General features: G+C 42.6%; 1 long non-coding RNA gene across 1 annotated transcript; it reads left to right on the forward strand.

Annotated features, from left to right (window-relative positions):
- The first annotated feature begins 468 nt into the window (after nt 1-468).
- On the forward strand, nt 469-15,876 carry LOC113459712 (uncharacterized). Its single transcript, XR_003381211.2, has 3 exons — nt 469-762; nt 14,183-14,299; nt 15,813-15,876. It is a non-coding gene; the product is annotated as an uncharacterized LOC113459712 (long non-coding RNA).
- Nucleotides 15,877-22,973: the final 7,097 nt, after the last annotated feature.

A 22,973-nucleotide genomic window follows, 5' to 3' on the forward strand; every position in this document is an offset into this window, starting at 1 on the left:
AATATTAATTATGCCATTCATGATGCAATTATACAATGACATTTATTCAATATACATGCATATATATATATATACACACACACACATATATATCTGTGTCAAAGAGAAAATTTTAACTCCCAAAATGAACATTTTGGACAGTAAGTAGTAATTTCTTTTATGGGGGCCTATGCCACACCCAACCACAATCGGTGATATTAAAGAATGCTCCGCCTATTTAAAATTGGCTTTCTGAGAAGAAACAAAAAGAGACATAAAAAACATAACTGAGATTCTCTTGCAGCTGAAATACAATTAAATCCACAGTTGCTACTGGTGTCATATCTTCTAAACAGAGTGAAAGACAGATCTATGTTCTCTCATACCACACCACAGTGGAACTGCAAAGAGAACCAAATTTCTTCTGTTTCAAAGGAAAAGCTGAGTCATGTTTGTGTTCACTCAGGAAGGGCTCTGGCTGGGAAAGAGCCGAGGCAAATGCAAGCTGGAGTGGTTTCCTACAGCTGAAAGACTTCTTACAGTGGGTGTAGGGAAGTGAACTGGAGCTGGTGTGAATATAGATGAGCTTTTAGATACTTCCCCTGCTGGCCTGACTGATGGCACCAGCAGCATGTCACAGCCTAGTCGAAGAGACTGTCTCTCAGGAGAGGATGCTGTACGGAACTTGCACTACAGATGCATAACAATTTCAGATGGTGATGTCCCTGATGGGTCAAACGGCCGTGAAGGAAAGGGGCACAGCATGCATGGTGGGTCACTGAGGTGAGTGTTATCAGCCTTGTGCTCCCTGCAGGTGTGCATGAGCTCTGCCTTGCCCCAGCTGAGCGGGGCTGCGGGAGCTGCTCGGGTGACACAAAGGCGCAGTGATCCCTGAAGGGAGTGTCCTGCTGCTGTGTGCCTCCTCGCTGACCCCCATACAAGGATCTCCATTTCCCTGCAAATGCACACAGACACGCAGAGCCATGCTGCCAGAAACATGCCCTCAGCTTTACTGCAGTGCATAAAGGTTTTATGTGCTTTATCCATAAATCTCACTTTGTTAGCTCTCTCTTTTCAGTTCTCTGTGGGGGAAGGCTGCCTAGCAGTCATGCTGCAGAAGACTTGTAGCAGTACAATAAAGTAAAATTTTTGCCTCTGAGAAGCTGGTTCAGTATTTTTAAGGTACCAAAACATTTTCCCACACAATCTTTTAGTTTTAGGAAGTCAAAGCATTTCACCTGTAGATAGAGAAGGTATAATGCAGTATGTCTGCATTAGATACCACACAAAAAGAAAGAAGGGATGCATCTGAATCTTGGTTGAAATGGCAGGAACTTGAGCTGATATTTCAGTAACTATTAAAACCCTATCCTTTTTGGTTTTTTTAAACTGGATTAAATTTCTGATAGTATTATACTGTGAAACTTGATTGTTAAACTGATAAAGTAAGTAGAGAAATATGAAGTTTCGTAACAGGAACAAATTCTCCACGTTAAAGAAGAACTTAGAGAATGAGTTACAAAAAAGACTGTTTCCAGCTCAGTAAGACTTTGATATATTTTGGTGTGATTTATTACCTGGACGAATTTGATGCCTGATATTAAACTCACCTGTTCACCACACTGTAAATACATACACAAAACTCTCTTTCTTTTGCTTCCTGTTCCTGTTAGCCATCAATTGCATTTGGATTGCCACATTCATAAAAATTCTCAGATCTGCGCTTCAGCTATGTGATTTGTGGGGCCTTCTCCCAGACAGGAGCACAGCACTTTAACATGTAGGGACATGAAAACAGCACGGATGTGGCAGATGTTGCTGAAGAAAAGATGAATGTCGATTGCATTTTCCCACAACACCCTCATCTGTGTGCTCTACACATTGACAAAAAACTTGGTGAATTGTTTCAAATATATTTCTCTTGCTAGCACCCTGATAGATAAAAAAAGTAATGCAATATTTGCAAATACTCAATTGTTTCTTTTTCCATTCAGACTTGCAGTTGACAGGAATACAAATCACCTTATGTTTCACAGGAGGAGAACAGATTGTGGAAGGCACCAATCACTGATTATTAGCCATATCACTGATTATTCATTCTATACATTTGAATTCTAATTTTTTAGCTAAAATTCAGCATTTCAGTTGGCATCCTTGTGCTGTTTGGTGTGTTTGTTTACAACGACATTTTCTGGAGATTAGTGACAAAGGCAAAATCTTATCCTGATTGTTCTAATAAGGGAAAAGATTGCATATGAACCCTAGGGACTCAAAAATCAGACGAAAAATACAAGGAACAAAAATGTCATTTTGCTTTGCAATCCTATGATTCTTTTGAGACCTGACTCGTGGCTCTGCTATGCTAGGATTTGGCAATGATGATTGTACATTTCTTCCTCCCTATTCTCCATTCTGTGCTTCCCTGAAGTGTTTCCAGGAAAGAGCTTCTACTTTTCCACTTTTGGTTTGTCAGATCAGCTTTCCTGCCTACACCCCATTTTGGTGGCCACAGAGGCCCCACATTTCTGTGTTCATCCTCACGATGCTGCTGGTAGGGGGGTGATCACAGCTACTGCAAGTGGAGCAGGGGCAGTGGGGCTGTGAGTATTGCACCCCCAGGCCAAGGGCTCCAGGGTGGGCTGGAGCAGGCATCCTCTGACAGCAAAGCATCCGAGTTCTCCTCTTGCTTGTAGTTGTCCTGAGCTCAGATAGCTCACAAGTCCCATCTGCACCTGTGGCAAGAGACATTTCTGTCTCACTCCAGGTGTTCTTGTCCACCTGATAAAGGTCACAAGATATGCTTGCACAGGCAAACAGGCAGAGGCTTCAGAGACACAGGGCCATGCACTGCATGGGAATAAGGGTGCCCTTGAGTGCACTTCAATGTGTTTGGGTGCATATAAAGTTCATCCCTGCGAGCACCAGCTGGGCTGGCCTAGAACATGCCCTGAAGGTACTTCTGCAGGCAAATCAGATGGATAGGAGGTGAATATGGCCTGGAGCCACGTCTCTGTGATACCACAGTGGAGTTGAGCTCCAGAGACCAAGGGCTAGACTGATATTTAGGCTGGTATCTGGCTAATCTGACCTGGCATATTCTGAGATCATCAGAACCCCCTAAACAAGGTGTGCTTAGCTTGAGAGGCGCTTGGTGCAATTTGGCATTGATGATGACAAAAGTAAAGGCTATAATGCACCTACATTTTTGCTGTCAGCATGCATACAGTCCTTCCTCCTAAATGTCTCTGAGCTGCTGATACCTGCTTACTCAGTGCATTCACAGCTCCAAGTGTTTCCACCTTGCCATGCAATCTGAGACTACATCTTCTGCATTGCAACTGTCCCAAAACACCAGAAAACTAAAAAAACCCCAAACTAACAAAACCAAGTCCCCCCAAACCTCACACAGAGATGCCAGAAAATTAAATCCTGATTCCTCTGAGTCCAAACCCACTTCTCTTGTAAAAAGTGCACAATTCCATAGAGTAGAGGATACTCTGCAATGGGACTCAGCTCTCAGTTTCTATAAAGTACTTAATCATTCACTAGATGAGGGCTGGACTGTTCACCCCAGATTGCTGTTTTCTGGGCATGATCTCACACCAGGATGAGACAGTATGGTTTTTTCCTCTCTGGCCAAAGAAGCATTTAAAAGTTCTGTGCAAAGCAGTGCCATTGATACTGAGAGCCTGCATGGCTTTCTTGTTTAGGAGACAGAAGACCTGAAGTTAAATCCCTGCTCTGTCAGGCAGAAGAGAAGGTATCCAAACCTGAATCTTCCACCTCCAGGGTGAGTTCTCTTGCCACTGGGCTACTGGGCGTCATCTCTGCCACTATATACTCCTCCTCCTCTTTCCGTGTACAGTCACTGACCTGGTTTACTTGCCTCTGATTGGAAGAAGGAATCTGTTTGCAGCCTGGAGTCAGGCACTGGAGCTTTAGGAGAAGTCTAACTTGCTACTCATGCCTCTCCTGGAATTTCCTAAGTCACGTTCAGCATCTTTGCACCCATGCTGCACAAGCATCTAAATCTCCTTGTGGGGCAAAAAAAGAACTTGTAAAAGATACTGGGTGCCTCCATGCCAAAGGGTGAGAATGAAACCTAGATATTACATATTAATCCCTCAGTGTTTTGCCTAAGCCACAAAGCATGTGTCTGTAAGTGGAGGGAACTGCTACTAGCAGTTCTCACAGATCCCATCAGAAACAGGACCATCTGGCTCTCTTCTCTCTCTGGAGATCCATCTCTATCTTTGATGCTTTCCTGTGCTCATCTGAGCAGATCCCCATGCCTGGATTGTTCCTTTGTAAGCCTTTGGGCAGGGTTTGTGTCTTCCTTTTTGTTCCATATTTGTACCACCATTATTACTATTGACATAACCTGATTTCAACAGGACCTGATGGACTCCTCTGGATATGTTGAAGTTCTTGCAGGATAGGGCCGTGGATAATAAGTGTATATGGCCACTTACTCACTTGAAGCTGGCTGATTACCACGTTCATCCTGTAATCTCTTGGCTGTCCCACATACCTTTATTTGGCAGAAGCAGAGCTATTGTTAGCCAGTCAATATTGCCCCACACAATATCATAAATACAAGATTTCTCATGAAACTTCAGCATTTCTGTTTCTGAAGACAATCCTTAATCAACCCTCACAAACGAAAGGGCTACATTTCAACCCAAAGATTTCTGATGTGGCAAAGAAACCTAATGAGATGGGAGATAGGCTATGTAGGGTAGGGCTGTCTCTTAGGGAGGGGAGGATTGATGTCCCAGCGCCAAAAGCAATGATTTATTGAGTGAGCCATGGCTGCAGGGGCTGTGAATGATGTGTATCCTCCATGGATTCATCATATGTCTTTAAGTACTGTTTGTGAAAGACATCTCAGGCAAAAGGAACTTGGTATTAAGGACACCTAACTTCTGGCGGTATGTAGAGCAGGGGAGAGACAAAACTTCCCATGGCTTCCTCCTTAACATCTGTCATGATCAGGAGAGCCTAAAAGCAGTGTTCTGGAGGGTGGCTTTGTACTCCAAATACCAACTAAAATGAGAGTGGAAGAATTGGTTTGAGTAGATTTTCTCTTCCAGGGAGTGACAGATGATGAGTACTGATATACAAAATCAGTTTATTTTTTTTGTGCAATAACTGGAAGTCAAAACACACTGGTGGTCTGGAGACCAAAAGGCAGAACTGTTTGCCACAGGAAAGCCCATAGGATTGACGGTGGAAAATTTAAAGCAGATTTTGCAACTGGTAGTGAGACATAGTTACAAGTTTTTTCACAAGCTTGAAATTGGCATGATGATTTTAATTTTTAAGGTCAGTTACCAAAATGCAATGCTGACTACTAAGCTTTCTTTCAAAACTAACAGGCATTTGGCAGGGAAAAAAACTGCTATAAAGATTTATGTCCTGTTTACTGCAATGCTAAAGGCAGAAATATCGGTTGTCCTTTTTCAGTGATGTTTTGGGAATGCCAGTCCTCTGCCTTACTGGCAGATGGTGTAGGTGAAAAGAGAGATGTTGGTGTTTGGCTCTGGATTTGCCATAGGTACTGACAAATATAAAATGTGTGGAAGTGTCTGGAGACAGTGAACAAAAGCCGGTGTCTCGTTTACTCGAAAACAGAGTAGGCAAGAAAAAAAAGTCAGAATTCTTGGAATTCATTTGCATGGTATCGGCCAGCAAAACAGATAAGATTTGGGCTATGCATGACAAATGGGACTTTTTGATATGCATGTTAACACCGCGTCGTGCTAAGTCGTTCTGAACTGCATACTAGTCATTGCCGAGGGTTTTAGCTACAGAAAGAGCAGGAAGTGTCCCAGGCACGCCGCTTTCCCCGCTGAGGCCCTCAGGACAGAGGCCATGCTGCGCCCGCCGCCGCGGGTGGGGGAGCCGCGGCCGAGCGAGGCCGGGCCGCCCGGGGGAGGCAGGGCGGGGCAGGGACAGCGACACGCACTGGGACAGGCACAGGGACAAAGCGCCCCGGGGCCGGGCTGTTCCCGGGCAGGAGCAGGGCGCGGGCGGTGCCTCCGCGCCGGGCGGGTCCCGCCAGCCCCGGCCCCGGCCCCGGCCCCAGCCCGCGGCGGCAGCGCCGGCCCCGCCCGGCCCGGCCCAGCCCCGGCTCGGAGGGCTCCGGGAGCGCCTCGCTTGGGAGCGTTCCGGGCTGCGGGGAAACTGTTCTGTGCTCCCAGGAACTGGAGAAGTTAAACATTAAATCAAGCCACCCGGCTAACTGCGTTCGAGCTGCTTAGCGGAGTCCTTCTGAAGAGTGGCCAATTGCTCGCGTGTTCAGGGATTCCTGAAACTCAGCAAGAGCTGGGAATCCAGAATAATTTTTGGTCGATAGAATAGGGCCTATTGCAAATCGTGGGCAAAAGAACGACGAGCTCATTAGGGCTAAATTAACGAAAAATAAAGGAGAAAAATACAAGTAATGCTAGTCATCAGTACTGTATGGGAAATAAATTGATACTGGAAACCTTACTTGCCACCTTTTTTATGAAATGGCGAGTTAGTTTGATAAGTGTGATGGAATTGACCCAATTTGATCTAACATCATGTGAGACAGCAGTTAAGAATGCCAAGCAATATAAATTAACATGGCATGAGTTAGGCTGATTGAAAGCTGGCCGGCTGACAGGTCTTGGAGTGCAAACGTAGAATCACCAGGGAATCATTTGGGTTGGAAGGTACCTCTGTGGTTCACATAGTCCAGCCCCTTTACTCAAAGCAGTATTAGTGTCAGCAGATTAAGGTGCTTGGGGTCTTGTTCAGCTGACTTTGCAATGACTGCGCAGGTGCAAATTTGCACAATCTATTATTTAGTGTGAAAGTTCCTCTTCCTTAAACAGATTTGTTATACCAAAGTTTTTTTTTGAGAAATTGTTCTGATGACACACAGAACTAGTGCAAATGGAATTTTCAGAAGATATTCATGGTGAAGAAACTAATAAATGTTAAAACAGTGGTGTTATAATTCAAATGACCTTTGATTGCTTGTTTTAACATGGTTGAATATACAGTCATTGGAGAGAGAGCAAAAATCTTAGGTCATACAGATGGCATGGACAAATCTGGGCTGGGAAATAGTGATGTTCAGAGGGACATGATAAACAAGGTGAATAACTGTCTGAGCATGTGTTGGTGGTGTGGGTCACTGAAAAACAAACTTCTGTGACACTTGAACTTAAAAATGAGGAAATTGATTAGAGAAGTTTATAAAATCTATGTCTATGCTGATCAGTAAAGCAAACCAGGTTCAGTTCTCTGTCTTTCTAGACAGTTGAAATAGCACAACTTGCCTCCATACACCAGGATTCCCTTGCACAAAATGGTCTCACCCATACTTGAAGAACTTGTGCCAGCATACCCCTCAAACCATGCTAAGGCACTGGCTGACAGACACATATTCCCAAAATGTGCTGTGGAACTAACCATGACATAGTGTGAACAAATGTGTGCCTGTACTTGTGTCCACCTTTAGTTTTCTCATGCAGACACTGCCCTTAGTCTCATGCTTAGCAGTGGTTTAACAACTACTGGTGTCCAGTGTTCAGTCTGGATATTCACAGGACAGGAAGAATGCTCCTCCATTAGCATGGGTGGAAACTCCTGCGAAATAGCAATTGTGCCTCGTATTTGAGTGGGAGAAGATAAAGGAGGGATCTGGCTACAGTCTGTGAACAGTGCAGATAGGTGGGAGACTCTGATGGCCAGAAGCTGAATTAAAACAAGCTTTGACACGAACAAACATCTGAGTTTCATAGTTCTACTCTTACAAGTAGGTGTATTCCTCTTACAAGTAGGTGTTCTGTAGCTTAAGATGGGATTCATGCAAATCCTATGGACTATGCTATGTAAGGGGGCAGAATAGATGATCCCAAAAAATACATAAGCTTTGAATCTTTGAATTAATTAACAAGATTTTGAGATATGAATGAAAGTTTGGCACTTGAATTCTGTTGTTTGCCAAACAGTGGGACTGATAGAGCTTGAGGACTTCACCATTCATCACTACCTTATATGACTATATACCAACTGGGATGGTTCCCTGCACAGAATAGAAAGATTTAGTTAATACTTCTTCCTTTTGTATACTGCTTCTGCTAATTTACCATTCTCATCTCACAATATGTTATAGAAACACTGTAGAATCTATCTACTATAGAAGATTTTTCTTCTTCACAACATACTAGTTTTTGGTCATTGTGCTTTTATTTCTCTATTAGTCTCTATCTTCTAGTTGGTAATAATTACTATCAGCTTCCTTTTCCTTTTGTAGCAGTCAATGTAACACTGCCCTCATATTTCCTTGCTAAGGGAAAGAATGGTTGCCCTTAGCACTTTGAAACTGTGGCTTATTGAACATCTACTACAGTTTCTCAAGAATTTCATAGAATCATTTACACATTTGTCCTTTTGTATCACAAACTGAATAGATTACTGGTTTGGACTTCACAGTCTTTAAATGCAACTCATGGGATATAATCCCTTGTGCCAAAAATACAGTTTTGTCATCAAACTCTCTTCAATCCAGGTCTAGTATAGATTTATTTAATTTTCAAATTAGGAAATTGCCTGTATTTTACATTTGTTTAGTGTCAACAGAAGACATTCAGCCTACTTCATTCAGCTGGGATATGTGAGTGAGAATGTTTTTCTACTCTGGCACCACAGATAGCTCATTATGGATCTAGTAATCTGATCTGATTTGACAGTCTGCAAAACAGACCACCTCTTCACTTACCTTGAAATTCATAAGTGACAGTGTTAATTCATAGCCTTTCAAAAGAATTTTCTCCCCTAGTTCCAACAACTATGAGAGTAGTTGTAGGAGGGCACACCTTTAACAGGTCTGCAAAGAGATCATCGTGGTTGCAGAGAGAATGCAATGGCTGGGCTGAGCACAAACTGAATGGGCAGATCCTTGCCAAGCTTTTCAGTTGTGTTTGTGAGCTGCACACAGGCAATGAGGCACCTTCCATGATGTGCAAGGCCATCTCTCCTATTCCCTGTGTCTGCGCAGATCCTGACAATTTGCTTTAACATACTTATCATGCTGGGTTCTGTAACACATTGTTTGTGGTTGTGTAACTCCAGTCCCTCATCCAGCTCTTGGTCCTGATGATTAGGCAATTATGTTTTTCTTCTTTTTGTGTTCTTTGGGCTCATGACTAATTTTGTTCTCAACATCTTGATTTTGATGACTGTTCTTTGAGTCTCCATTTTCACTCTCTTTTTTTATTAGTTTTCTGCCTTCCTCATACTTTTCTCCTAAAAGTAAGTTCTTCTTCAGGTGTAGAGGCCAGCTGAATGCTCTTCCTCTTCTCTCTCTGTTCCACAGTTTCAAGCCGACTTACTATTTACCTCTGTAGAAATTAGGAATCTGTTTATTGTCTGTTCTCCTGTGAGCATTATATGTCAAGAATTTCTGAAAATGCAACCTTCTCTGGTTTATTCATCTTTTGTAAAACCACCTGAAGTGACAGCAGGTCAGTCCTTTTAAGATGTGGCAATAAGAATTGCTGGTAATTACTGCTTGCAAGTGTAAACAATCCTGCCCATGTGCTGAAGGGACCAAACTAATGCCAGCCAATTATAAGCAATGAGAAGAAAATCATAGTTGCTGGGCTGGTGTGAATGCTGGCAGCCAGGTAAACACAACACTTCACCTGGAAGAACTGAGCTGACTAATTCTCCCTTTGCTCATGTTACATGGCCTCTTTTGAATGCTTTCAGGCCTTCAAAGGGAGTCACAATCCACAATTTGAGAAACATTGCTGGAGTATGATGAGCTTCATGGGAGACTTGTCATTAGTAGGAGAAAACATATCAAAGAGGTGGCTCAGTACTTGTTAAGGAAATTATATTTCTGAAATCCCTCTGGATCATAAATCATCAAAGGACAGTTTGAAACAGACCCACTTGCCTCTTCACACACAACTGACAATAATGTCCTATATATGCTGATAGAGCTCTCTTTTATCCTGGAAAGATATTAAAAGCCATCTGCACTGCATTAATGAAGTGCCAGTCTTACTCCTATTAAAGACAATGGCAGCTCTTCTGTTAGGTGGAAGTTTGCAGTGGTTTATAATTTTGAAAGCATTAGGATCCCACAGTGGGGTAAACTTTCTGCATGGAAAGCACATGAAACAGAGCAGAAGGCTTTCCTTAGCTTTCTTGGCTAAAAGAAGCTTGGAGGAAACCCTAGGCCAGTGTACACTTCTGTTGGCACTAACAATTTTTGAGGATGGCATAATTAAAAGAGGAATCCTAGAGTGGAAGTGCACATGACCATTTCTCATCAAAGCTTTTCAGATGGGTCCCACACTGCTGAAATCAATGGGACATTCACAGGACAGGATGGAGCTTTAGTGCTTTGTTGGCTGCAATTCTCCATTGACATTTTTCTGGGGCTGCCTGAGGTCAGTGCAGTAACTAAGGATAAAGAGCAGCAAACTTCAGCTATCTAAGTAGTAAACTCAGCTACATTTTACTGCAAAACTTTTTAATACTGAAAATTTAGAGGAATTGTGCATGGATTGTAAGTAAAGATTTTGCTCAACAAATTAATTCCTTAAACTGTTGCTAGGTGTGGTTTCAAAACAGTTCTAATTCTACCAATATATCCTCTTAAATAACAATAAAACATGACTCTTCAAGGAATTAGAAATGTGTTTCAACAGTATCCTTTCTGCTGGCATAGCTTTGTTGGTTTGCTGTGTTTTGTATTAGTACTTTACATAGATACAAGAAAAATATTCTACTTAATAAAAATAAGTCTCCTATCAAGAGTGATATTTAATACAAATCACATCAAAGCTCTCCACCACACACTGTCAGTTCTTAGTGATTTAATAAAAAGGCCATCATCTGCTCTGTGCAAGTTTACAAGTCACAGCCTGTATGCAGATGCTGTGTACAAGTTATTGCATTGAACTGGTGAGGCCAATTACAATTTAGAATTGCAAATCATCTGTAGACAATCAGAGTCCTAAATTATACATTGTCATTAATTTAGCTGTATAAATCTAGAAATTTTACACTACTAAACCAGAGAAAAAACCTGTAATATATGGCCCATACATTGAGTCCATAAAGGGACTTTATAAATGGTGGTGTTATTTTAAATCAACAGAAACCAGGTAAATAAAATATCATAGTGGACTTTATAGGAAAATTTTTAGGCAAATAATTCTGTTGTTAGTATTAGATGTAGGCTTTTAAAATATTAGTAAAATGCAAAGGTTATGGCCTTATTTTCAGTAGTTTATTTTTATTCAATAAACAACATATATTTGCTATCAGAAAGTTTTGATTTAGCCTAATAAATAAATTAATTAGTCTTAGGGATGTGTGTGGATGTAGATCTAAGAACATTTTGAAGCAGATTATTCTACACAGTGATACCAACCACCGTGCTTTTTCTGGATCACAGTTTCATAATTTGAGGTCATTAAGGAACACAGCATGAGACATAATCAAATCAAGGCCTTTTCTATACCTGGAACACAAAAATCAAGACAGTACTATTTTAAAAATAAACCCAGATTTTGCTTGCAGCATGGTAGGCAGCTCCCACATTTCCAGGGAAGAGGAAGGGATTAATATTCTCTCTCTGCAGGTGGGAAGGCAAGTTACCACCCTCTGCTCTACACCTGCCAATGCAATTCAGGGTGGAAGGAGGGGAGGATATTCTGATAGATGAAATAAAGAAGAGAGGAATCAGGGCTGGAATTCTGCTGCTGTGTTGAGGGATAATGGCTGATGTCTAGGACAGAAATGACCTAAGGGGATAGCCCCAGGTTATGATTAGAGTTGTTAAGGCATGAAGAGTGGGCTGAGTCAGTTTATTTTTCTGGTAGCAACTGGAGGAATTTTAACATGCATTTATCTATGGGGTTGTTGATTTTATCTGAATAATTTAGCAGGGGTGTCCACCACCCCTGTGAATTGCTTTAAATATTTTTTTTTCTTACACAATAAATTTGTTCCAAAACAGTTTTTAAAAACCTGTCTCTTTTTACTTTTGATTCCTAGAGGTGGTGGGGCATATTGCTCTGTGTCCTGCTTTGGATTATTTGTATACATTTTGTGAATGGAAACTGAAATAAAGAGTGATTTTATTATTCTTTGCACAGCTTAACTGTGAAAAATATGAAATGCTTAGGACATCTCAGGGAAATTTTTCATTTTGAATGCCATGCTGATTTCTTGAACAATGAGAACAGGCATCATCTGTGGCAATCTCCACAGAGGAGCTCTTCCCTTCTTATCTAGTTTTTCCTGTCTTGAGAGAGTTTCACAATGAGCACTTAGTGCGAACAGAAGTGATGCAATCAGGTAAACTGGGCTGCACCAGGTGTAGGATTACGGGATGGTGATGGTGTTTGCATGGGCAGTGTCTGTGCACTCATCACTCCTGTTCCTGCCGTGGCCTGGCCTGCGGAGTGCACAGAGGTTGAGGAGAAGCAAATGTGTGCAAATGGCAGCCAGATATCTGAACAGACATTGCCAGCCCAATGCCTCAAAAGCCACGTGAAAGTTCCTTGGTTCTGTACTTTTTTTGTGGATTCCACATTTCTCTTTTTTCCCTTGAGAGCTGCAGCCCTGGGTTTATTCCTCCCCAGTGCTATAGGAGGAGGAAAGCGCAGCTCTTCCTGTGACATCTGATCCAGAGGCAGTCCATAGGGAGGATGAGCACTCCATGAGGACATTTTGGCCATTATTTCAGCTTGCCTGTTTTACTCCTACTCTTCTGGTGTGTGGTATTGATATGACTCAAAATTGCTTTCCACTAGTCTCATGCTCCCATGCCTGGTTTCCCCAAAGTGTTGGGCTGTGGCCATTTTTTCTGTTGGTAATGAAAAGCATGAGTAAAATCCTTTAAAATAGAGTCTTCTTTTTTGTCATGAAAATATTTAAAACAGGTTTATACCATGCCAGCTGACTGTAATGTGTTACACCCCTCTGAGGTTTGGTTCATATTTTACCATTGTCTGGAGTTCCTTGTGGTTTTACCACTCTGTGAGGACAGAGTGCCACAGAGTGGCACATCCTAGTGCCACAGAGATGTGCTTTGAACACAGAGTGACATCCTGCAAGCCCCAGGGTAGGTAGATAAATAACTTCTGTATGGTCATAGCCTATGAAGTCCCCTTGATTTAATGCCTGTTTTGGGAGCCCTAGAGATGTGCTCCTTGTGTGGGACTCCTCAGCTTCCTTTTTTGCTTTTTAGAGACAAATACCAAATGCATACTGCATCTAGTAGAGCAACATGAAGCACCTAAAGAAGCATTCAATAGCAAACACATTCTGTAGTAAATCTGATGGTAAATCACATTAGCTAACTTGCTGCAAGTAGATTTGACTTGCTTGTTGTGGGGCATCAACTCAGACACTGTTTTTCTGCTTATTAAACTTCTTTTTCCAATTTTCATCCTGAGCGCATTCACAGCCATGCCCTGGGGTGGTTGCACAAACGATGTTTTAGACATGTAAATCTGACTAATAACACATCCACCCATGGCTGGCAACCGAGCACAGCACAAATCCTGACACCAAGGGATGATCTAATCCCTGGAGGTATCTCTGGCCTGAAGGAAAGCAGGAAGGGAAGGCAAGGCTGGCTTCTCCAGGGGGTGGCACTTAACTTAGGACTTGCTCATCTAGCAAAGCACTGGGAGAAGTGTGGGTCTTTCCATAGCCATGTCTGGTTTGTGAAACACCTCCTGTACCTGCAGTGGTAACAAGCAGTGAGTCGACTCCTCAATCTGGCATTGCACTGTCTGGATTTCCAGAGACCTCTTCATTTTGCATAAATCCATTCAGGTTTATAGATGGGCCAGTTAAGAAGCTGAAATTTTATCTTTGCCCAAAATGACTTTTTCCTGATCAGGAATAACCATCTAAAGGGGGAACCAGTAATTTGCTCCATCAGACACCACTTTGGAACTGTCCTCAGCATCACCAGTGCTGTGGCAAAGTGATGTCTGTGAAAGCAAAACTTTGCCACGAGGTGACCAAGCACACTGTATGTGCAAATCAGGAATATCTTCATTGAAGTCAGTAGAGTTAAAAATCTCAGGGCTCTGTTAAGTTGCATCAGCCTGTCCACCCCCTCAGATCAGCATCCAAGCTAAGAGAGAAGAAATATAGTTCTGATTCAGTTTCTGGTGTTGATTTTCAGATATGACTAATATTAGTGTAGAAAGATGGAAGAACCTGGAAGAGAGGACACACAAGAATACCAGCCTTTTGGAAAAAGCCCTTCATTGTCTCCATCATTAATGTCTTGTGACATGAGGTGGGTGTGCCAGGTTTTTGCCTTCATTAAGCATCATAACTGAAGTTGCACTGCACTGAGCAAAATAATACTACTCTATTTGTTCATGGATTGAAGCTGTGGTATCATGTATTACCCTCTGGGAAAGTGCATAACTCTGGGAACTTGGCCATAGGTACAATGAACTTTCCTAGCCATTTTCCTCCTTTTCTTGGTTTTCCCTTCATGCACATTTCTTCTTGGGTTGAGTAGCAAGTAGTGGTGCTGGGTGGGAAGCTGGCCCCAGGGGTTTGGGATGCGCAGCCTTTGCCTCCCTCCAGAGCTGCTGCTAGCATTCCCTTCAGTGCCAATCCCAGCCTGCTGGCTGGGGTTTGGCAGGGAGAGGCTTCTGCTGCACCCTGTTCCTGGCAGGTACACTCTCCTTCAGGGCACTGCCTCTGGCTGTGCTAACAAACCCCTGTTTCCCATCAGCAGGCACCTCCAGCCTCTGCTTTGCCTGCCTCCTCTGCAGTAATGCAGAGAAGGAAAGGGCTCCCCGGTTTATTTGACTCTCTTTTGTCCTTTGCAGATGCTGTGGCACTAACCCAGACCTCATTTACACGTAACTCACTGCACTTGTCCCTTTAAATTATAAAGACACACAACTGTCTGTAAAATGGCTTAACAGGTACCTACAGCATATAATTAGCATTGCATGGGCTCCTCATCTGGGCTAGTACAAACAAGCACAGCCTTGTGGATACTGACAGCAGGCACAGGCTGGCTGAAGAAGAAAGCATCTGTATGTCAGAGGCAAAGTGGACAGGAGCAAGCCCTTCTTGTTGCTATGGGGCTAGCACAGAGCCCCCACAGATCTGAGTGCCCATGAGAACGCCCCATTTTCCTTGCAGACATGCTCCTAGACAGAGCCTCAGGGTTTTTACACTGACCCAGGGTTTCCAGCCAGTGGGATGCCCTGCTCAGTGACTGATCCTTGCCTGAGCTGATATAAATCTGGAAACCTGCACTGTTTCTACAGCACATGCAGAAATTAGCTATCCAGTACGTGCACAGCCAGCCTGAAAGTCCTGTGGATTTCAGATAGTGTTGTTCTGCCTGTGTGAGTCTCTAGTATAATAAGTCTGAAGTGTTCTGGATTCTAGATTTGCCCTGCTCATTTATGTTATTCAACAGAATTGAGCATGCATGCTAAGCCAGAATTGAGCATCCATGCTAAGCATGTCCCAGAGCTTCCAGATCTATTGAATATCCACAGATCTTTTGTGCAGAGAATGTGCAGTCAGTCCGAATGCTTCCTGAAATGTTGAGCTTGTAACACATGGTCTACAGAGCTCATTCACATGTATTTCCAGCTGGGAAATCCCAGAGAAAGGGTTATAGCAGTCTGAGAGTTGAATTAATGTAGTTTTTTATCCTTAAGGACATCTCAGCTTGTCAGTAGTCAGGGTTTTATCCTCTGGAAATAAATTCTAAAGTTCTGCTTGGCTAACCTTAATTATTTGTCAATTTAATGTTTGCTTTCTCTTGTTTTCAGAGCAACTGATGTGAGCATGCTCTCATGACTTGGGAGTACCACCAAGCACCCAGAGGTAAATGCTCTTCTGGTTTTCTTCATCAGTCACTTCATATCTATCCACACTTCTTTTTTTCTTGGATTTACTGGACTCATTTAAAGGCTGTCTGCCATTATAGCCATTATAGCAGTGGCCAGTTAGGTGAGATGTTGATAGACAAGGAGAGTTGATTTTGCCTTGAAGAGGGAGTCACTTGTAAGACCAAGTTTGGGTGGTGACCTTAAGTAGTGTGATGCCATCACCACAACCAACACAGGGAAGCTCACTGCTGCATCCTACATGTGGGCCTGAGGACACTGGACTGTTTCCAGTGTTAAATATAACATGGGTGAATTGTGTGTCATGTCACACAAATCTGAGTGTGAATCAGATCATATTGCAGTGAGAGAAAAAGCTGCTGTGGAAGCCCTTGAGACGCAGGTGCTGCGGGACCTGAGCACAGATGTAGTTTCAGGCTGGGGTGCAGTGTGAGGAAATTTTGTTGCCCAAGGGCAAAGCGTGCAGTCCTGAGTTTTCCTAGGGCAAGGCAGAACGCCCTGCCTGTGTGTCTGTGTGTAAGGGTGCATAGGTGCTATGGAGGGGGGAATGTGTGTGTGTGATGTGGGCAGGGGTCAGCCCTTCCTGAGTATGGAAGCTGCACAGCAAGAAACTCACAGCTGTGTCAAGGGAGATCCCCAAGGAATGTGGGATTTCTCCTTGCCAGAGGAGATGGGGCTTCTTGCAGGAAAGCTCCATGGAGCAAAACCTCTCATCAGTGCTGGATGGAAGGGAAGGGGGTGGTCAGAGGGAGGTGGCATCCCCTCCCACCTGTCAAAGGGAAATGGGAGCTCTACCTTTGCTTGCACTGTGTGTTTAGATTTCAGGCTTTGCAGGCAGGCACTGTTCCTTACTGTTTGTACAGTCCTTGGCCCAATAAGTCCTGATCTTTGCCACCTCTGCAGTATTGATGATTAATACCAGGCCCTGTAATATTGACTCTACAGCAACCCCTGGCTACATGGTCAGACAGGCTCAGAGAAGAACAAGAAGATCAGGAGAGTAATTCTGTTCGAATGTGAAGCAAGCGATGTGGGTACCCACTACTGAGTGTCAGAATGGTGGCAGAAATTAGTTTTCTGGAGGCAGCTGAATGAGATTTGACCAGTGACTAAAACACAGTATAGAGATGTTTGTAGGACAAGGAGGGCATCTGTCAATTGATTTCTCAGTGTCGGTGTTATAGGAAGAGTTTTTAAAACACTGGAATTAGTGTTTATATCTGGAATTATGAGAAGGGGTGACCGTTTGGCTGAGGAGTGAAAATGGAAGAGTGGATGTTGAGGAGCCTGGTGGACCCCAAGCAGTCAGTCTCTTCCTCTGAACCATGGTTTTCTGAAAAGGTATTGGTTTTGTACCTCTGAGATAACAGGTCAATTAGATTAATGACATATTTGAAGGAAACTCCTGACAGTGGGAACTCCCAAGCCTTTACTTGCAATGGCCTTCAAGGAAAAGTAATTACACTTTGCTCAGTTTGTGTATCAGTATTACATAGAATTAATGAGGTACCTCTCTCCTGAGTGTGTAGGTACTCTGCCCTTAAGATTAGCTCAGGGTAGAACTGATTGCTGCTCCTCCCAAGAGTTCAAATTCCCTAATACTTTCAGAGAGTCTTTGTTTCTCTTCCAGCTAAGCCAAAGCAGTGTGAATTCAGTGAATTACAATAAGCGAGACACTCCCTAGTGCTATTCTCAATCACTTTTGAGATTAGATCTAGGTCCCCTTTCCTTTGAAATAAAAGTAATCCATTTTTATGTGTTGCTTGCATTCTATGTTACTAACATGAAAAAATCAATATCAGGGCAGTCATTTCAGTGTTCTGCTTATTCTGGCTAATGCACACTATTCTCTCACTGAGGGAATTGAGAAGTTTGGATTCTTAAGATGCTGATGGTAGAGGACTCTTGAGATAAAAGTGAAAAGCAGAGCAGAAAGCAGGGAAAATAAGGCGACTGAGTTTAGGTGCTGGCATTATTTGGCATGTTTTCTAAAAGTAGTTTTTTGACCAGAAAGAGCATTTGGGCACTGCTGGTTGCATTAATTCTGTTTTGTTCTTTCCATCCATCCATCCATCCATCCATCCATCCATCCATCCATCCATCCATCCATCTCATATTTATTTTTGATCTAATGTGCATACCCTTTTTAATCTGTTCTTGTATTTAAGGTGTGCTCATTAAAAACTCTAAAAATCCATCTAACAACACATGAAGGACAAGTGATGGCTTCAATCCTTTGGAACCATCTGAAATGCCATTCCTCATCCTGTCGGATTTTGGGATACTTTGTTGTTGTAGTGTTAGAAATTTGTCAGGCAACAAGCAACAAATCATTGGCTTGCTGACTTTTCAACTAGATACCAGAAGTTCCCTATCTGGGCCCTTTTCCTTTTGATCTCACAATCTGGGTGTGTGACCTTGTGGGTCTCTTGTTATCTGCGATTTCCCTAGGGGTGGGGGGGTGTTTGTGTTGTGTGTTCTCCTTTGCATTCTTTGTGAACATTTTATAAAGGAAGTGGATTTTGGGTTTTTTTAGGTTTTTTGTTTGGTCGGTTGGTTTTGTTTTTTTTTTAATAGGAGACAGAGAGTGCCTGGAATATCACCTATCACCTAGACATGAGTCTAGGGGGCCGCTCACTTGTCTCCTTCTTTGAAGAGATTCTGATCATATTTCCCTACATAAGCTGCTCCCCAACAGTGATAACATGAGTGCAACAGAGTGTCTTACAGCATTGACTATTCCTGTTAGCTTGGCTGCATAATTATACAAGAACAAACAATCAAACAAAAGATCTACACCTGAATTCAGAGGTCCTTCAATGGAGAAACATCCTGGAATTTCAAGATGCTCTTAAAAGCAGTGAAGACACCACCATTGCATTGCAATGGTCCTTCTTTGCATCCTTCCTATTAATCAGCTCTGTTTTTTCCTTATTCATTTCAGACACACATTGAGCAATCTGATGGTTTACTCTTGTTGTCTGGTTATCTTTGAATGAAAGACACAGTTCAGCTTTCACCTGAAGAAACTGGGTCCTATTTCTCTCTTCTTTTTCTCTTCACATTCTTTAGTACGGCTGGTGGTTGCCATTCCCTAATATTTTTTTTCTTCCTTTTCTGCTTGACTCCTAGTATGTTTATTTCCTTTTGATGCAGATAAGGATATGTACCAAAGTGCTTGGAGTTAGATACTTCAACTAAACCACCTAAAACAGACACATGAAGAAACAATGTTTATCAGAGTTACAGTTGTTTTTAACCAAGAGAAGAAACTTCCAAAAATCAGCATTTTGAATTTTATTAAGTTGTTCTTACTTTCTGAAAAACATGGTTGGATCCCTTTCTTGTGGGCTTATGACAAGGAAGGAGAAAGTGTGTGTGAGACAGAAGAAGGAACATAAATAAATGTCCATTCTTTTATTTATTTTTCCCACAAAACCAAACAGTCAAAGAATATTCAAATGTGGAAATTTCAGTTGAGATTTGAAAAGCATATTTTACCATATAGAGTGCAGTTCTTGGCTTTTATCTGCACTTGTAATACAGCTGGATACCTGGATGATCTTTCTTATCATTGGTCAGGAGTACCTTAGGTCTTGCTGTAAGGACCAACACCTGGGTGCAGAAATCATCCCTGACTTCTGGTGCTCCAGGGAATGAATTGCAGTCTGGTCCCTCTCTGGCTCAGCTCCACTCAGCTCACTTCTGGGACAATGATGGTTTGGACCACCAGCTCCATACTATAAAATGGCAGCCCAAGCTAAATGCCTCCAGCCTCTCACCTTCAGGGTAGAGGGTGTTGGGAAGCCACCAGGGAGCATCACAGACCTGAGTGGGCTGCATGATTTTCTTGGAAGAGCAGTTGGGTGACATGGAGATTGCTGCACCTAGTCAGCGGTGCCATGTGCCTTTCTGTAAGTGGGCATGTGCTTGGCCTTGTGCTGGTGGCTAAAGAGATGGGGGATGCACCCTTGGGCAGCCTCAGCAGCCCCTCAGGACCTCAGCTCTGTGCCTGTATGTCTGCTTGTGTGCAAATTGCCAAATAAAGGTAGAGCTGGAGCATGGAGTCACAGCAGGCTCTCCCTGCAGAAATCACTTCAAGGTCAGCAGGGTCCTTTAGTCCCACATGCTTGCTCCCCACAGCTGTAGGATCTGTGACATGAGATAGAGTCTAGAGGAGGTTAGGTCAGGAGAAGGGCAGTATTGTAGATGAGACAGGAATTAGTTGTCACCTACAACTAGATCTGAAGTGATGGGACAAGATGAGTGTGATTGATCACCGAGCCACCATGACAAAGTGGAGGAAGTAAGAAAAAGGATTATAGTAAGACTAGGAAATCTTGTATTTTGGGTGACTATACTTGTTCTTGCTTCAGTTAAAAGTACTTGTCAAAGCTGTAGTTACTGGTGAAAAACTTCTCTGGTGGAAGAGCAGAACCTCCTGAAGGGTTTTGGTGAAATAAAGGCAGTAATTGCCATGACCTGTCCATAGATGGGGGTTCTTCCAGTAGTAACAGATGAAATGGAAAGGCAAAGAATGGTTCTCTTCAGCCTGCGACATATTCACAAGCCAAAGCTATTGCTGTCCAAAGCACTCTGCAAAAGTCAAATCAGCACAGTGGTAACTTTCTTCTGTTTTGTGCAGAAAAAAATAAGTTCCTGCTTTGAATTAAACCAGATGGCCCAGGCTTGAACTGAAAAAAACCCCACACAGTTGCTCCTATAAATTTGTTTCTTCTTTCAGGAGACCGAAAACTGGGTGTGAATTCCAGGGAAAGGGTTAAGTAAGTGTATCAGGAGACTGTCAGCCATTGGTCTGACTTTAAAACAAGGTGCCGGAGGGCATATCTTAACTTGACATGTTGCATTGTTAATTTACAGTTTGGGTGTGGAGGGACCTGCCTTCCCTTCTTTGTAATCTATGCAGGTGTGCACAGGACTTCAAAGCCATTTGCAGCGGAGCTTATGTCTGTGAGAAAGGCTCAGCTGAGCAAAAATGTGCTGGGAGATGTGAACCCCAGCTCCCTTGTGCAACTGCCTGTAAGTCAGCTTGGAAATGTGCATTTCTGCTGGATGTTGTTTATGGAGAGGGGGTTTAAGCCTTTTCCCTATGTCCCCCTGCTGCAGATTTTAGATTTCCTGCTAGAGTGAGATTTTGAAATTATTTTCTAAAATGTGTCTGAAATTGCATGAGCACACTAGTCACTCTAAGAATTTTTTTCTCTGTTACCAGCTAATTTGTAAAATTCTCTGGTCTTCTACCACTGTTTAAATTAGCAGTATCTTGAGGCATCTCAGAAAAATGATCACAGATTTCTCACACTGAGAATTCACTATTGATTAATTGTCACATGAAACTGGGCAGTAAAAAGTTCTTCTACTGTTCTGGACCTGTCAGCTAAACCTCTTTAAACCTGAAATACCCCAAATGCACAGAAACAGCCTAGAGTGTGTGGTGAAGCACAAGTGCTGTGCTCTTCCAGACTCTGTGCAGTCATTATTTGTAGGAAATGAGCTCTTGGTAGATTTGGCAGAGCAGGGGTGGCAGTTTTGACAGCACAGGCATTTGCACACATGTACCCAACCATTAACACTGCACAGCTGAGCTGGGCAGAGATCAGCCTCTCCCATTTTTTCCTCTCTCTAGCTGGAGGAAAGAGACTTCAACTCTGTTTCAGAATTACTAAACTTTTTTTTTTTTCCATCCTTGACATTAGCATAGAAAAGTTACAAGGAAATTAGGTGTGTCAGTAAACTGGACTTCAGAATTTTTCCATATTTATTGGCTCCAGTACTTCATTATTGCTCATTGTTGTGATCACAATTATAGAAAGAGTAATAGTGATGGGCCCTTATGGCTCTGCTTTGCTTGGTGATTTCTTTTATGGCTTTCTCTGTCCATTTCCTGTTTTCACTTACCAATTTTTTGGACCTCCTGGAAATTCAGCATTGCTACATAGGAGAGAGTATTTCACCTGTAGTTGTACAGCGGAGAACCTTGCTTCTCGTTGTTTTTTGGGGTTTTTTTTTGACATTTGGTCTGATGCAGAATGAAAGTTGCACCTTTCAAATGCTTTTGGAGAAATGCAGCCTCTGCTGGCTGGGTAGGCTGGTACACTTTCCTCCTCCATGCAGGTGGGGCACATGTGAAAAGGGCCTGTGGAATGCTTGCTGGCTCCAGCTGTTGCTAATGCCTGACTGCAGTTGTAGCTGGGGGTTGGCAGGAATCGCCAGCATTTGTAATAAAATGTTTATTACAATATGTTATATAAACTCTGAGTTTGTAAAACAATTGTTTTATATAACCTTATGTTATTTTTCTGCAATTCCTGTCATCTTATAACCACCAAAGATTAATTGAATATAGAATGGTCTGTGAATTTTTGTTTTGCTCATTTTACAGAGGTCATAAAGCCTTGCAGATGCTATGCTAGTGTTTGGAGTCTCTTTTGGGACAGTAAAGGGCCAGGCTGAACTTATGGCTTTACCACATTAAAATATTTTCCTTGTTTAGGGAAAGAACTGAACTCCATGATATATGTATCCCAGGTGACTATTCAATGTACCAAGCTATTAAGTCTCCCCAGTATGAACAGTTACATTTTGAATTAATTATTCATTACTCTAGAATGAGAGAGGAGTTACTCTTCCACCAGCATTCAAACATAAAATGTCCCTGAAGCCTCTGCTGTTAATATTCACCTCATTACTCAGGAATGGGATTGAAGAAAATATTCCTTGATCTACCCAGTAGGGCTTACTTTTGTAAAAAATGAGGTTCTTCCTGTCTTTGAATCTCTGGAGAGTTTACAGGCATCACATCCTGCTAAATAGATTTAAGAAAGTAATTTCTGTGAGAGCTTCAGTCACTGACCAGTTTCTCATGGAATTTTATGGAAGTGTTGAAGCTCAGGAGCAGGGTTTTAAGTGGAAGTTCAGCATGGAAAACAGAGCAGCTGAAATGACAACCTTAAGAGGGTGCAGGTGATGTTGCTGAACTGGTCTGGAACAAGCAAAGACTGCCTAGAAAGACAGGTAAACTAAAAATAAACTGTGGATGAGGCTCTATAGCCTGGTGTTTTG

This window comes from Zonotrichia albicollis, chromosome 5 (genome assembly GCF_047830755.1).
Source record: "Zonotrichia albicollis isolate bZonAlb1 chromosome 5, bZonAlb1.hap1, whole genome shotgun sequence".
NCBI lineage: Eukaryota > Metazoa > Chordata > Aves > Passeriformes > Passerellidae > Zonotrichia > Zonotrichia albicollis.